Source organism: Zalophus californianus, chromosome 1 (assembly GCF_009762305.2).
Source record: "Zalophus californianus isolate mZalCal1 chromosome 1, mZalCal1.pri.v2, whole genome shotgun sequence".
Lineage (NCBI taxonomy): Eukaryota > Metazoa > Chordata > Mammalia > Carnivora > Otariidae > Zalophus > Zalophus californianus.
Genome location: NC_045595.1, coordinates 207,804,992 through 207,820,224, shown reverse-complemented (window position 1 = coordinate 207,820,224; position 15,233 = coordinate 207,804,992). Strand labels below are relative to the sequence as shown.

Genomic DNA, 15,233 nt, shown 5'->3' with positions numbered 1-15,233 from the left:
CTACCTCAAAGCAAAATTAGTCACCTCCACCACTTCATTTACCACAGTGATCCATCCCACACCCAGGGGATGGAAACTACCTCTACATCCCAAAGTTCCAACCATCTGTCATCACTGTTGGCTATTCAAATCAGTCTTTTTATTTTCTAGCTTTGAAGCTGAACCATAACCTCAAATACAATGGCTGTCAAGGTTTGAGCAGGGATCAGCCAACTTTTTCTTAAAGTCAAAGTGTGAATATTTTAGAGTTTGTGAAGCACACAGTCTCTGTTGCCGTTAATCAACTCTGCCCTTGTAGTACAAAGGCAGCCTCACACAATACATAAACCGGGGAGTATGGCTGTGTATTTATCAAAAAGGCAGCAGGCTGGATTTGAGGTCTTCAGACATCAGAAGCAACAAGGTTAGTATGAGGCACTCTGAAATTATCATTCATATACATATGCACATATATACACACATGCTAATGTGTTTATATTATAACTCTATGACAGTTACATAATATGAAATATTATGCATTTATGTATATAATATATATTTCTACAGTACATGTGTTTGTGTTATTACCTCTTTCACCCCAACTACGATACAAGGTCCTTAAGGATGGAACTGCAGCTTCCATTCACTGACAAATCTTTGGTGAATGAGCATGTAATAGCACTCAAAAATTATTATGGCCCGACTCAACTAACTCAACCTCATGAGACTAAAACACAGATTGAGGAGGGGGATACAAAAGAACCAATTCCTCCTATTAGGAGAATAGGGAGATTATTATACGTAACGCTGTGCCCTCTCCTCCCCTCCCAAGCCATCACTGTCACTAGCGAGGACAAGTGCTAACAAGGAGAAATGGTCACCAAGACCAGTATCTCAACTGGTGGAGCAGTGAGTCTTACCAAAAACTGCGGGCACCACAACTACAGAGAGAACACCAGCAAAGCAGGAACTCCTTCTGCCTATCCAGATACTGTGCTTTAACAGCAGGAAGTAGGGGTGCTAGTCAGGACTTGCTAGTTTTAATGGCTACAATGCCTATGGCATACAGGAGGCTCTGAGTAAATACTGCATTAAAAAGCATAAACAAATTCTAGCCTCAGTCCTACTAACTCACAGTATGACCTTGACCTTCTCCAAGGCTTAGCTGTCCTTTCTGCAAAGTGGGGATGACAAATCGTTCCAACACCTAGAAGAGGGTCACATCAGCTCACACATGTGAACATACTTTATAAACTCTAAATCACCACACAAATTCAAAAACTGAAGGATTTGAAAGCTGTTTTCATGCTATGAATTCTCAAATGCCAAGACAGTAAAATATTTTAATAGCTGGAAAGTAGTGCCAATTTTCCCATTAACTACTTAATGACAATCAAAATGAAAAACAAAACAAAACAAAACAAAAATTCCCCCTGTGGACCTGAATAGGCTATTTTCTTTTTGAATTTCTAAAAAATCCAACTTGATAGCTGAGCTGTACTTGCTGCAGTGAGCATTTAATAGTTATGCATGTAGTTCAGAATGTTTTAGAAAAAAAAATGCCTTTGTTTTCAAAAATATTGCAACAATAAGGAAATAGATAAAATGAGACAGTGCAGTGTAATCTATTTTATTCAAAATAAGTGAACTTAGAGGCCTAGTGCTCAGAAAACTTGTTCCAACTTTCAGTTATAAAATGTTCTTCCACATTAACTATTGAGAAATATGGATAGTATGTATGGGTCACTAGCAGGGACTTTCATCAACTACATCTTCTGCATATTACTACTTTCTTTTCTTAATGCCGAAGACATTTCTGGTGGCAAAATCTACTCACTGTTTTAAAAGCAGAGAAGCCCTTACCCCTAAATGAACAAATAATAAGAATGTTAAGACTGCCAATAAAGAGAAGACCAGACGCCACTAAATTCCTGCCTCTTTCTTGGCTTTGTGACAAAATGGACAGCTATTACAAATCACTACTTTCTTATCTGGAGCTTCCTGGGCTTTCATATGGACAACTGTCATTCCTCTACTCCAAATGGAAAAAAGAGTGGCTGTTCAAGATACAAGAATAGGTTTTCAAGATCTTATGCATGACAGTGATTGTCATTATAAACTGGAATAACCCACGGACACATATTTATCTGATACAAGTGAAATGAACCAGAAGTAAAGCACTCCCTTGGAGAGAACACCCCTGACCCTCCTAACAAAAACTGCAGCTCCCCCAACTATCTACTTGTTTAGACATTTATATCTATCCATTAGAATGTAAGCTCCATGAAAGCAAGGACTCTGTCTCACCCACTAGTACATACCCAGCACCAAGAGAAATGCTTTGCACAATAAATGCTTAATATTTGTTCTTTGTATCACACACCATTTCATTATCTTAAACCACCTGACATCTACCAGAATATTCCTTAGTTACTAACTGATCATAAATAGTTCCATTATTTTCAGGTATACATTCTGTACATTTTATGAATTTAACAGAATTACTCTGGTTTTCTTACTTTTATTCCTGTCTTCCAACAGGGACAAGTGAGGCTGATGTTCTAACTTTCTCATAGCATTCCAGTTTCTTTATGAAAGAAACCTGACATATTAAATAAATGAGTAGATTTAAAGAAAAAAATTAGTGACAAGCTCAAAGTACTGCCTAAAAGCACAGAACTAAAAACCCATACTGCCCAGGTTTGAGTTCTAGCTCCAACACTTATAACCTATGTTCTTGAACACCCTTCTTAGCTTTCTGTGCCCCAGCTTCCTCATCAGTGAAATAGAAGTGATCATCCCAGCATCCCCTCCCAGGTCTCTAGCCCTTTCACTCCTCCTTCAAACATTTTCAGGATATCACCCACCAAGAGCAGGAAGCCCTGCTCTTGACTCTAACATCAGCCCCTCCACCCAATTAACTGCTCATGAGCTCTCTTTTATGAGAAAGCAAGACCCATGTTTACCATTCATTATTCATTTCTGAATTTTCTGCAATGTGGAATGTTTACTTAGAGTTTCCCCTTATTTTATCTATCATTTTATCTATCTTCCTCCCTAGAACAGAAGGCCTTTGCCTGACTTCCCATTTCTGCTAACAAAATACTCTCTCACTCAGCCAGGCTTAATCATGCTTCTTTGACTCTTCTTCATTCTCTACCCTGAATAACTAATCATTCTTCAAGTTTTGTCTAGGGTTCCATAGAAAATTCCTTTGTATGCATCTTCTCTGTTCTCTTACCTCGTAACTCTTCACAGACAGTAAATTCCGTAAGAATAGAAGGCAGATTCTGGTATCTTCACAGGTCTACCTATTCCTAACACCTATTAGAGGATTCTCTACTTAGCAAGCACAGTGAGTACTTGTTTAATACATTCGTGCATGTCTGGCTTACTATGAACACCTCCCAAGTGGCTTCCCTAACCCCAGATTCTTGAGCCTCCACAATCCTTCCTAAATGCTTAAATGTTTCACTCCTACAACTTGTCTACTTAGACACAATCCTTAATACATTCAGTTCAAGAAACCACTAGTGATAACGCACTACGGTGGTACCAGGGTGAGAGCAAAGACCTAGGACACAGTTCCAAAAGTGAGTCCTCCAGTTCTTCAAAACCTACAAGTCTATGCAACAAACAGCCATGTAAATACTTATAATAAAAAGCACAATAAAAATGCCTTCTAAATACAGATTAATTATGATTAGTAGGGGGTTTTAAAGTAAGCTATGCAGAGGAAAGGAAAATGGGCAGCCCAAGAGGAGGGAGGAACAAAAGTAAGACTCTAAGAGCATAAAAGTGGTATGTCGGGGGTGGGGGTATTACAGGTTTAATTGTGTCCTCTCAAAACACATGCTCAAGTGCTCATCCCAAGTACCTCAGAATGTGACCTTATTTAGAAGAGGGTCATTGCAGATATAATTAGTTAAGATAAGGTCATTAGGGTGGGCCTTAATCTGACTGGTGCCCTTACAAGAAAAAGAAATTTGGACACAGAGACAGACATGCACACAGGAAGTACATCATATGAAGATGAAGGCAGAGATCAGGATAATACAGCAGAAGCCAAGGAATGCCAAAGATGGCCAGCAAACTATGAGAAGCTAGGCAACAAACTGGCTGGCTCAGCCAATAAAGCATGCAACTCTTACTCTCTGGGTTGTGAGTTTGAGCCCCATGTTGGGTGTAAAGATTACTTAAAAATAAAATCTTAAAAAACAAACACACACACGCACACACACACTCTAAACAATCAGACTAGGAAGCATCAAGATAAATTATACAGGGTAGTATCTTCTCAGGAGTGAGGAATAATTAGATTAAATACTTGCTGGTGTCACCTACAAAATCTCAGAAGTCTGACTCAAAAGATCAAATTATTTCCCAGAAAAAAAGGTCAAGAAAATTTATAAGAATGTAAAAATACTCAGCACTCAACAAAGTAAAAATTCATAAATGTCTGGCACACAATCAAAATTACCAGGCATGGAAAAAAATCAGGAAAACACAACCCATGATGAGAGGAAAAAAAAAATCAATCCGGAATTAACATAGCCCTTAGAATTAGCAGGTAAAGACATTAAAACAAGTATTATAACCATATTCCACATATTCAAATAGTTAAGGGAAATTGTAGAAATATTTTCTAAAAGACACAAACTGAACTTGTACAAATTAAAACTACAATGCGTAAAATTAAAAACACACTGGATGAGATTAACAAATTAGACACTGCGAAAGAAAAGACTGGTGAACCTGAATAAATAGCAATAAAAAGATAGCAATAAAAAGAATTCCAACTAACTACTCAACACCTAAATTAGCTGTCAAAACATAAATAGAAAAAAAAGATTAAGGGGCACCTGGGTGGCTCAGCTGGTTGAGCAACCGACTCTTGGTTTTAGCTCAGGTCATGATCTGAAGGTCATGGGATCGAGCCCACATCAGGCTATGCGCTTAGCACAGGGTCTCTGGAGAATATCTCCCTCTCCCTCCCCCTTAAAGCTTAAAAAGAAGATTAAAATAAATTTAACAGACATTCTTCAAGTTTTGGGACAATCTTAAATACCCTAACATATATGTAACTAAATTTCTTGATAAAAGGTAAATAGACAAGATGTTGGAAGAACAAAAGCCAAAATTTTCCAATTGTGATAAACACTACAAAACTACAGCCCAGAAATTCAACAAATTCCAAGCTCTAGAAACATAAAGCTACACCAAGGTACATCATACTCAAATGGCTTAAAACTGATAAAAAGAAAATCTTAAAAGCAGCAGGGGAAAAAAAGACATGTATGTAGAAAGGAACAAGAATAAGGATGAAAGAATTCTTCAAAGAAACAATGCAAGCAAACAGAGCAACATCTTTAAATTCTTTAAAGAAAAAAGAATCACCAAGCATTTTTATACCCAGTGAAAATATGTCAAAAACAAAAGTGATATAAAAACATTTTCAAATATACAAAAGGTGAAGGAATGTGCCACTAGGAGACCTACACTACAAAACATGTTAAAGGAAGTACTAAGGATGAAGGAAAATGAATTCAGATAGAAAGAAGACCTAAATAATTAAAGAATGAAGAACATTAGAAAAGAGAACTACATGGGTAAATGTGTAACAATTTTTCTAATTAAGTCTCATTAAAAGAGAACTATTTAAACAAAAATACTAATAATGTAGTGTGGGTTTAATAACATATGTGCAGATAAAATCTATGTAAAAATAGCTAAAAGACCAGTAAAAGATAAATCAAAGTACACTATGGTAAGATCAATACATTTTATGTGAAGTGATGTAACAGATGTAATATCACTGAAAGGTGGATGTGATAAAATAAAAGGCAAACACTAAATTAAAAAACAAAGAGTTACAAAATGGATGAAAGACCTAAATATGAGACAGGAATCCATCAAAATCCTTGAGGAGAACACAGGCAGCAACCTCTTCAACCTCAGCCACAGCAACTTCTTCCTAGAAACATTGCCAAAGGCAAGGGAAGCAAGGACAAAAATGAACTACTGGGACTTAATCAAGATCAAAAGTTTTTGCACAGGGGTACCTGGGTGGCTCAGTTGTTAAACGTCTGCCTTAGGCTCAGGCCATGATCACAGGGTCCTGGGATGGAACCCCGCATCAGGCTCCCTGCTCTGCAGGAAGCCTGCTTCTCCCTCTTCCCTTCCCCCTGCTTGTGTTCCCTCTCTTGCTGTGTCTCTCTCTGTCAAATAAGTAAATAAAATCTTAAAAAAAAAAAAAAAAAAAAGCTTTTGCACAGCAAAGGAAACAGTCAACAAAACCAAAAGACAACTGACAGAATGGGAGAAGATATTTGCAAATGACATATCAGATAAAGGGCTAGTATCCAAATCCATAAAGAACTTATCAAACTCAACACCCAGAGAACAAATAATCCAATCAATAAATGGGCAGAAGACATGAACAGACATTTCTACAAAGAAGACATCCAAATGGCCAACAGACACATGAAAAAGTGCTCAACATCGCTCGGCATCAGGGAAATCCAAATCAAAACCTCAATGAGATACCACGTCATACCCGTCAGAATGGCTAAAATTAGTAAGTCAGGAAACGACAGATGTTGGTGAGGATGTGGAGAAAGGGGAACCCTCCTACACTATTGGTGGGAATGCAAGCTGGTGCAGCCACTCTGGAAAACAGTATGGAGGTTCCTCAAAAAGTTAAAAATAGAGCTACCCAAGACCCAGCAATTGCACTACTGGATATTTATCCCAAAGATACAAATGTAGGGATCTGAAGGGGCACCTGCATCCCAGTGTTTATAGCAGGAATGTCTACAATAGCCAAACCATGGAAAGAGCCTAGATGTCCATCAATAGATGAATGGATAAAGAGGATGTGGTATATATACACAATGGAATATTATGCAGCCATCAAAAAAATGACATCTTGCCATTTGCAACAACGTGGATGGAACTAGAGGGTATTATGCTAAGTGAAATAAGTCAATCAGAGAAAGAAGTATATGATCTCAGTGATATGAGGTATTCGAGAAACAAGACAGAGGATAATAGGGGAAGGGAGGGAAAAATCAAACTAGATGAAAACAGAGAGGGAGACAAACCATAAAAGACTCTTAACCTCAGGAAACAAACAGGGTTGCTGGAGGGGAGGTGGGTGGGAGGGATAGGGTGGCTGGATGACAGACACTGGGGAGGGTATGTGCTATGGTGAGTGCTGTGAATTGTGTAAGACTGATGAATCACAGACCTGTACCCCTGAAACAAATAATATATGTTAATAAAAATAACAGTAATAATAAAAAAACCAAGAGTTAAAATGAATAAGCCAACAAAGGGAAAAAAAAAAAAATCAAACATAAAAAAAATTCAATTAATCCAAAGAAGGCAGAAAGAGGAGGTGGGAATAAAGAAGAGATGGGAAAAACAGAAAATACAGAGCAGCATCACTTAAACCAAAACATACCACATCAATGACTTGTTTTCTACCTTAATAAAAATATGCAAATGAAATCCAAAGTTAAAGAATAAAAAAATAATAATGAACATCCAGAGTAGATAGAAATCAAACAGAAAACAAAAAACAACATAGAAAGTCAATGAAACCGCAATTAACTTTCATGAACATAAGATGCAAAACTTCTAAACGAAACTGTAGTAAACTGAATCCTACAATCTAAAAAAAAGGGACAATATATCATTACCAAGTGGCCTTTATTTCAGAAATGCAATGTCAGTTTAGCATTCAGAAATGAATGTTATTCATCAACTTAAAAAAAAAAACACACATGGTAATCTCAATAGATGCAGAAAAAATACCTGACAAAATCCAACATCCATTCTTGATTTAAAGAAAAAAAAAAAAGATTTTCAGCAAACCAGGACTAGAAAAGATCTTCCTCAATCTGATAGAGGACAATGACAAAGACTCCACAGTTAGCATCACTTAGTGGTGCTGACAATGTCTCCCTCTCTTAAAATAAGGAAATCGACAAGGAAATCCTCTTTCATCACTTCAATTCAACACTGTATTCTATGTTTTGTATGTATTCTACATTCCATGGAATTCCACCCAATGCAGAAAGGCAAAAAAAGAAATACAAGATAACCAAACTGGAAAGGAGGAAGCAAAGCTGTCTCTCATCACAGACAAGAGAATCATCCACATAGAAAATCTGATAGAATCTACCAAAAGCTTTTGGAGGGTGCCTGGTTGCCTCAGTCAGTTAAGCATCTGCCTTCAGCTCAGGTCATAATCCCAGAACCCTGGGATCGAGCCCCAGGTCGAGCTCCTTGTTCAGCAGGAAGCCTGCTTCTCCCTCACCCTCTGCTCCTTCCCCTGCTTGTTCTCTGTCTTCTCTGTCAAATGAACAAATAAAAATCTTAAAAAAGTTATTGGAATTATTAAGTGACTTATAGCAAAGTTGCAGAAAACAAGATCAACATACATAAATCAGCTGTATTACTATGTACTAGCAACTACAATCAGAAACTAATATTTAAAAACCATTTATAACAGGGGTGGCCTATATGGCTCAGTAGGTTAAAAGTCCAACTCTTGATCTTGGCTCAGGTCATGATCTCAGCATCCTGAGTTTGAGCCCCGTGTTGGGCTCTGTGCTGGGCATGGAGCCTACTTTAAAAAAAAAAAATAATAGTATCAAAAATATGAAATACTTAAATATAAATAGGACAAAATATGTCAAAGACTTGCACACTAAAAATTAGAAAAATTAAAGAAATTAAAGAAAAATCTAATTAGAAGGAGAGTTTACTATGTGCATGAGTCTGAAGATTCTACATTGTTTAGGATGTCAACTCTTCCCAAAATTATCTATGGATTCAACACAGTCCCAGTCAACATCCTAGTAGGCTTCTTTACAGAAAGTCACAAAATGATTTGACAGTTCATATGGAAATGCAAAGGACACAGAACAGTCATAATTTTAAAGAAGAAAATCATAGGATGAACACTATCTGATGTCAATACGTATTATGAGACTATAGTAATAAAGACAATACAGCATTGGCATCAAGACACACCAACAGATTAATGGAATAGAACAGAAACAGACCCACAACTGATTTTTGACAAAGATACAAAGGTAATTCAGTGGAGAAAGAACAGTCCTTTGCCAAATGGTTCTAGAATTACTGGATATCCATTTGCAAAAAAAAAAAAAAGTGATCTTTTAGCTCCCCCTTGCAGAACCATTTATAAATATTAACTCCAAATGGATCACAGTTAAATGTAAAACCCAAAACTATAAAATCTGTAGGGGGGAAAAATAGGATCTTAAGATCTTGGGACAATTAGGCAAATGTTTTCCAAAGCATGATCCATAGAAGATCAAATCAATAAATTATACTTCATAAAAATGTAAAACACCTGTTTTTCAAAACACTTTTTAAAGAAAATTAAAAGATAAGCCATGGGTTACAAGAAAATCTTTGTAAATCACATATCTGATAAAGGACATATCCAAAACAGATAAAGAATTCTCACAGCTCCACAGTAAGAACAAAAATCAAAGATTTGTACAAACACTTCATCAAAGACGACATGTAGAGAGCAAATAAGCACATGCAAAGATGTTCAACATCACTAATCACCGGGAAACACAATGAGATATCACTACACACCTACTAGAATGGCTAAAATTGGAAAGACTGGCCACACCAAATATGGCAAGATGTGGAAGAACTGAAACTCCTATACAATGCTGGTAGGAATACAAACTGGCACAACCACCCTGGAAAACAGTTTAGCAGTTTCTTAAAGAGTGAAGCATACACCTGCCATATGATCCAGTCATTTCATAATTAGGTTTTTATCCAAAACAAATGAAAACATGACCATGCAAGGACTTGTACATTAATATTCATAGCAATTTACCTGTAACAATCAAAAACTGCAAACAACCCCAATGTCCTTTCAACAAGTGAATGGATAAATTGTGATATATCCACACAATGACTACTCAGTAATAAAGAAATGAACTAGGGGCGCCTTGGTGGCTCAGTCATTAAGCGTCTGCCTTCGGCTCAGGTCAGGACCCCGAGGTCCTGGGATCGAGCCCTGCATTGGGCTCCCTGCTCCTCAGGGAAGCCTGCTTCTCCCTCTCCCACTCCCCCTGCTTGTGTTCCCTCTCTCGCTGTGTCTCTCTGTCAAATAAATAAATAAAAATCTTAAAAAAGAAAAGAAATAAACTAGATAGGTACTACACCACAGATGGACCTCAAAGTAACCGTGCTGAGTGAAAACAACCAGACAAAAAAGGAAAACATAGTGTATGATTCCATTTACCAGAAATTCTAGAAAAAATGAACTAATGTGCCGTAACAGAAAACAGATTGGTAGTCACCTAGGGACTGGGTGGAGGGGAGGAGGTAAGGAACAAGAAACAGAATTAAAAAGAAGTACAGGGAAACTTTTGAAGGGGGAATGGATATGTTCATTATCCTGGTTGTGGTAAAAGTTTCATGGGTGATGTCAAAATTCATCAAATCATACACTTTAAATAGGGGGAAGTTTATTACATGTGAAATTATTATGTATCAATTATAATACAATAAGGCTGTTAAAAAAAGTTGCAACCCATCCAAAACATGACTTTTTATAGGTACACCCCCCCTCCTTCTCTCTTCTCTCTGCTTCTCTTATAGCATATCCCATCTCATGTGATGGCAATTCAAACCTTCCAGTTGCTTAGACCAAACATCTTGAAATTACTCAATATCATACCTTAGTATTTTAAAATCAAGGAAAGGTCTATTTTGAAATTTATAAACAGTCACAGAAAACATGTTTTAGTAAAACTAAAAGAATTTTTAAATACCTCACTTTTTACAAGAGAAACTTCAAAGCTATGCTGTCCACCCTTCATGGCCCTCAACAATAGTCTCTTTACCATCAACCTCAGTCAACAAAATGTTCTAAACAGGCCTCCACCTTCAACTAGATAGCATCCTCCACACCCTGTAGACTTACAGCATCACTTGTAAAATCCTATCCATTCCCGAAGACCAGGGAAAATACCACTTCCACCACAAATCTTTTCCTACTCCCAATCCAAAAAGGATCACTCCCATTTCTGAATTTCCACTTCTCTTATACTGTTGATACTCTACCATGTCATACAGTTTAAAGACATACCTCAACCACCTTCATTAGATTTATAAATTTCCTGAGTCCCAAGAGTCTATGTTCCTTCGACTATGTAGGTGAATAAAATATATATGCCTAGGAAAATATTTTGAAAATCAAATGTTAATATTTAATTGTTTTTATTCTTTACAAGGCTGTAAGACTGTCCAATTAGCTTGTCTATCTAATTTAACTAGGCTCTTAAATAAAAGAACAATTAAAGGGGAAGGTTTGTAGACTTGATACAGACATCTAAATTCACATGAATTATTTTTGGTGCCATTCTGTGTTTCATTGCTCTAGGGCCAGAAGGGAGGGATGAAAGAAAGTTAAAAAGTCCTATGCTTTAACCAACAGACACAAAAACGGAAAAGCACCGGTTGTCACAAAAGAAAGTGAATAAAAGCCAAAGAAAATGAGAATTAGAACACTAAAAACTGCAGCTCTCATTTTAAGGGAATGACAACCAGCCTGCTTGCCCCAGGCACTGAAATAGCTAAGATACTGGGGGGCCTTGATCAATCAATGTGACTACCTATACTGGACAAATGAGTAATATCAGAAAGATGACTTTTACTCGATTGCTATCTCTTCTTCGCACTAAAAGGTTCTTCTTTCCTATTACTCTCCAGCTATTTGAATCCTAAGCCATATTTAAAACCTTAACACAAGTTCTATGGGTTTCCTCTTTAAGCCTTTCCCAGACTACTCAACCCATTTCCCATGTCCCTATCCTTAAAATGCCTGATTTTTTTTTTTCCTGTACTCTTCTAGATAAATCCTTATGGCACTTTCTGTATGACTGTTTTGTATTTTTATCTAACTTTGCAAGTATTTATTCTTTACCTTTTATGTTCCTTGAACAAAGCACTGAGTGATGTATTTCCAACAAAATCTCCCTAACAGTACCCCAAAAAGACTTAATGTAAACCAAAAATAATATAGTATAAGCAACAGTTAAAAAACCTCTGACTTAAATTAGAAAGATAGTAATAGCAGGAGGTGGTGAATAACACCTGATCTTCCATCTGAACAGAAGAACATGAACCAGGAGCTCAAGTTTATGCTCCTATTTGCTAGATTATACGGGCAGTACAAGATAAATTCTGCCCAAAACCTTGCACCAATTTATTAAAAACAAACATGTACCTTTATAAAAGGTCAAAAGCATGAGAAAAATCAAATATGCTACTTACTGCAACAGTACTATTTCTAATCTGGAAAAAAATGATCAATTTTACTGAACAGGGTTTTAGAAAACCCGTGCATAGTGCTGTTACCTGAGTTGTATTTTAAGAGACAAAGCTAAAATATTTCCCTTTAATGTTCTAAAGTATTTAATTAGATAAAGATTTTGTACAAGTTAACTTCTGTAATATAACACACATATTTTGGTTACAAGTATTTAACAGAGCAATTAAATCCTTATTTCCACTTCTGTTCTTAAAATCCGCCTGCCCGCAGTGAGTGGGAACTGCTGCAGATCATTAAACACTCATTTATCAATGTCTCTCACCAGGCAACACAATGCAGCAGAACAGCACACAGAAACCATCCTGAACCCCAGCAACAGCGGCTAATTAGCATAGCCTACCACTAAACCGACACCATATGATTGGAACTGTTAGTCGGAATGCTAGCCAATCAAACTAGGTTATGCAAATAGCCTATTTTAGTTGCCAGGGCAGAGCTACTTCCAATTGTCCAATAGGAAAACAAGCAATAAACAAGAAATGAAATTGAGCTTTGTCACGTTTTCAAGTTGCTGTTAACACTTTCAGGTTTAGAGCAAAATTAACAGCAATTGTAAAGGATTAAAATCATATTTTACCTTTGACTCCAAAAGCAATCCAATGGTAATACATCCAGATACAGTTAAAGTAGTGTATTTGTTGTAATTTTAACTTCCTACTATATAGATAGGAGTTTTTCTAACAGAAGCTGGGATCAACATCTCAACTTTTTCCCCACCTACTCAAAAGCAAGCATTATGTAAATATCTTTCTATACATTCAAATAGCTTCTCAAACATTACATTTTAAAGGAATCCTACAAAGGGTATTTATTCTATTATGGAAAGACTAAATAAAAGGTGGGCATAACAGAACACATGGCTTGCTGGAAGTCTTAAACTTTACCAGATTGAAGAGAAATAACATTTTGTTTTTAATTATGATGCATGTTAACATATAATTTCAAAAATAATTTAAAAATAATACAACTCAAATTAAGCATTAACCTATAGGGCTTAGAATATGCAAATTGCGACCAAGTAAATAAGACTCATCTTGAAACCAAGTTCAACTAAGATGTAAGCATAATATAAACACATTATATTCATATATAAATTTTCTAATAATGAATAAAACATTAAAGAAAACCTCTGTCAGTACATACTAACAGCTACCAAGATAGTTTTAGAGAACATCAGTGTTCAGACAATTCTTAGTAGTTAAGAGAATTTCTTTAATCTCACATATTCAGAGAAATGCTTTGAAACATGTCAAGGAGACAGCTCCCATTTGTGCCTTATAATTCTATCTTCAAAAAAGATACAATTTTATTTTAAAATAGATCAACTTGTCCCACCTATCGTAGCAATTATCTCCTTCTAAATGGGAGTACAGATTCATCCCACACGGAGAAGTTAGCAATTTTTAAATATGTTTTTCCACACAATGTTTGTAAATGTCTCCAGAAAGACTTCCAGCATTTGTAAAATATATTGAATTAAGACACAGAGCAGATTTTGAGCATCGGACCGGAAGAAAACAGCATGCTGGTCCTATATCACTGCAAATTATTTTCCCCTTTAAGAAAACCGAAGTCACTTTTCCACCATCTTCAAGCACCCACCACCCACACTTGTCTCCTTATTTCTTATGTTCTCTCTACTGAGGGATTCTGGATGAAAATCACTAAAAGTCCAATGAAACCAAACCAGAGTCAGCTTCTTACAGGGAGGAGAGGGATCAATAACTGAACTTTAAAGCTCGAAGAAACCTTAAAGATCATCTAATACTATTAAAAAAGAAACCATACTTTTAGAAAAATAGTGCATAAAGATCCTGTAGGTGAAAATCAAAGTCCTCCCAAACGATCTTCAAACACAGTATCTATGAATAATCAATGTATCACTCAGGTATCAATTAAGTATCTTGGTTTGTTGTACATATGAAAATTATATTTAAATATACTTTCAAAAAAGATTAGCTCAGAATCATTCCCCATGCCATCACTTACAGCATCTATTAACCAAGGCTTAAAAAAGGTTTACAAATCACTCTAATCTAGAGCATTTAATCCATTCCCTGAAAGATTCAATCTCCATTTACTTCAAACTTTATAGATATCATTTGGTGTGTTTTTTAACTACCCAGAATGCTCAACAAACCTCCTTTAATACTAAGGATAGAGGCACCTAGGTGGCTCAGTCCTTAAGTGTCTGCCTTCGGCTCAGGTCATGATCCCAGGATCCTGGGATGGAGCCCCGCATCAGGCTCCCTGCTCAGTGGGAAGCCTGCTTCTCCCTCTCCCACTCCCCCTGCAGTGTTCCCTCTCTCAGTGTGTCTCTGTCAAATAAATAAAATCTTAAAAAAAAAAAAAAAAAATACTAAGGATAAAGGCAAGAAGAGAAATAAAAAGGAAAGATTTTTAAATCAATTTAATTCACACTTTTACCCCTGGGTTTTTACTATTTTGGCTATTTCTCCCAAATCAATTTAATTCACTCTTACCCCTGGGTTTTTACTATTTTGGCTTATTCCCTCCACATTGATAAAGCAATCCTAAGCCTGTCTTCCAATCAACAGCAGTAAAGGCATTTTCCATGTAAACAAGGGCTGTTTCCTGGTCCATCTCCTAACCATTCTTCATATCACAAAATTTTCCCATCCTTAAAGGGGGAAAAAATTAAAACCCTGGTACTCTTATTTTCTTTAGGGGCCTAGAGACACAGGAAACATCGTCTGCCTGGTGACAGGTGCTCCAGGATAAAATATCCTGAATTTAAATGTTGTTTAGTTTCTCATCAATTCTTTTTTTTTTTTAAGGTTTTATTTATTGGACGGAGAGAGAGAGAGAGAGAGAGAGAGAGAGAGAGAGACAG

At 36.5% G+C, this 15,233-nt stretch overlaps 1 protein-coding gene across 6 annotated transcripts in view; it reads right to left on the bottom strand.

The window, feature by feature from the left end:
• DYRK1A (dual specificity tyrosine phosphorylation regulated kinase 1A) overlaps nucleotides 1-15,233 on the bottom strand; it is a 148,777-nt gene that overhangs the window by 63,011 nt on the left and 70,533 nt on the right. Inside the window, exon 1 of one of the 6 annotated variants that reach the window (XM_027585112.2) lies at nucleotides 5,870-5,905. The exons of the other annotated variants lie outside the window; for them this stretch is intronic. The gene's annotated coding sequence lies outside the window, so the exon portion shown is untranslated. Of the gene's footprint in view, nucleotides 1-5,869; nucleotides 5,906-15,233 lie in introns of those variants that run through there. 6 annotated transcript variants of the gene reach the window in all.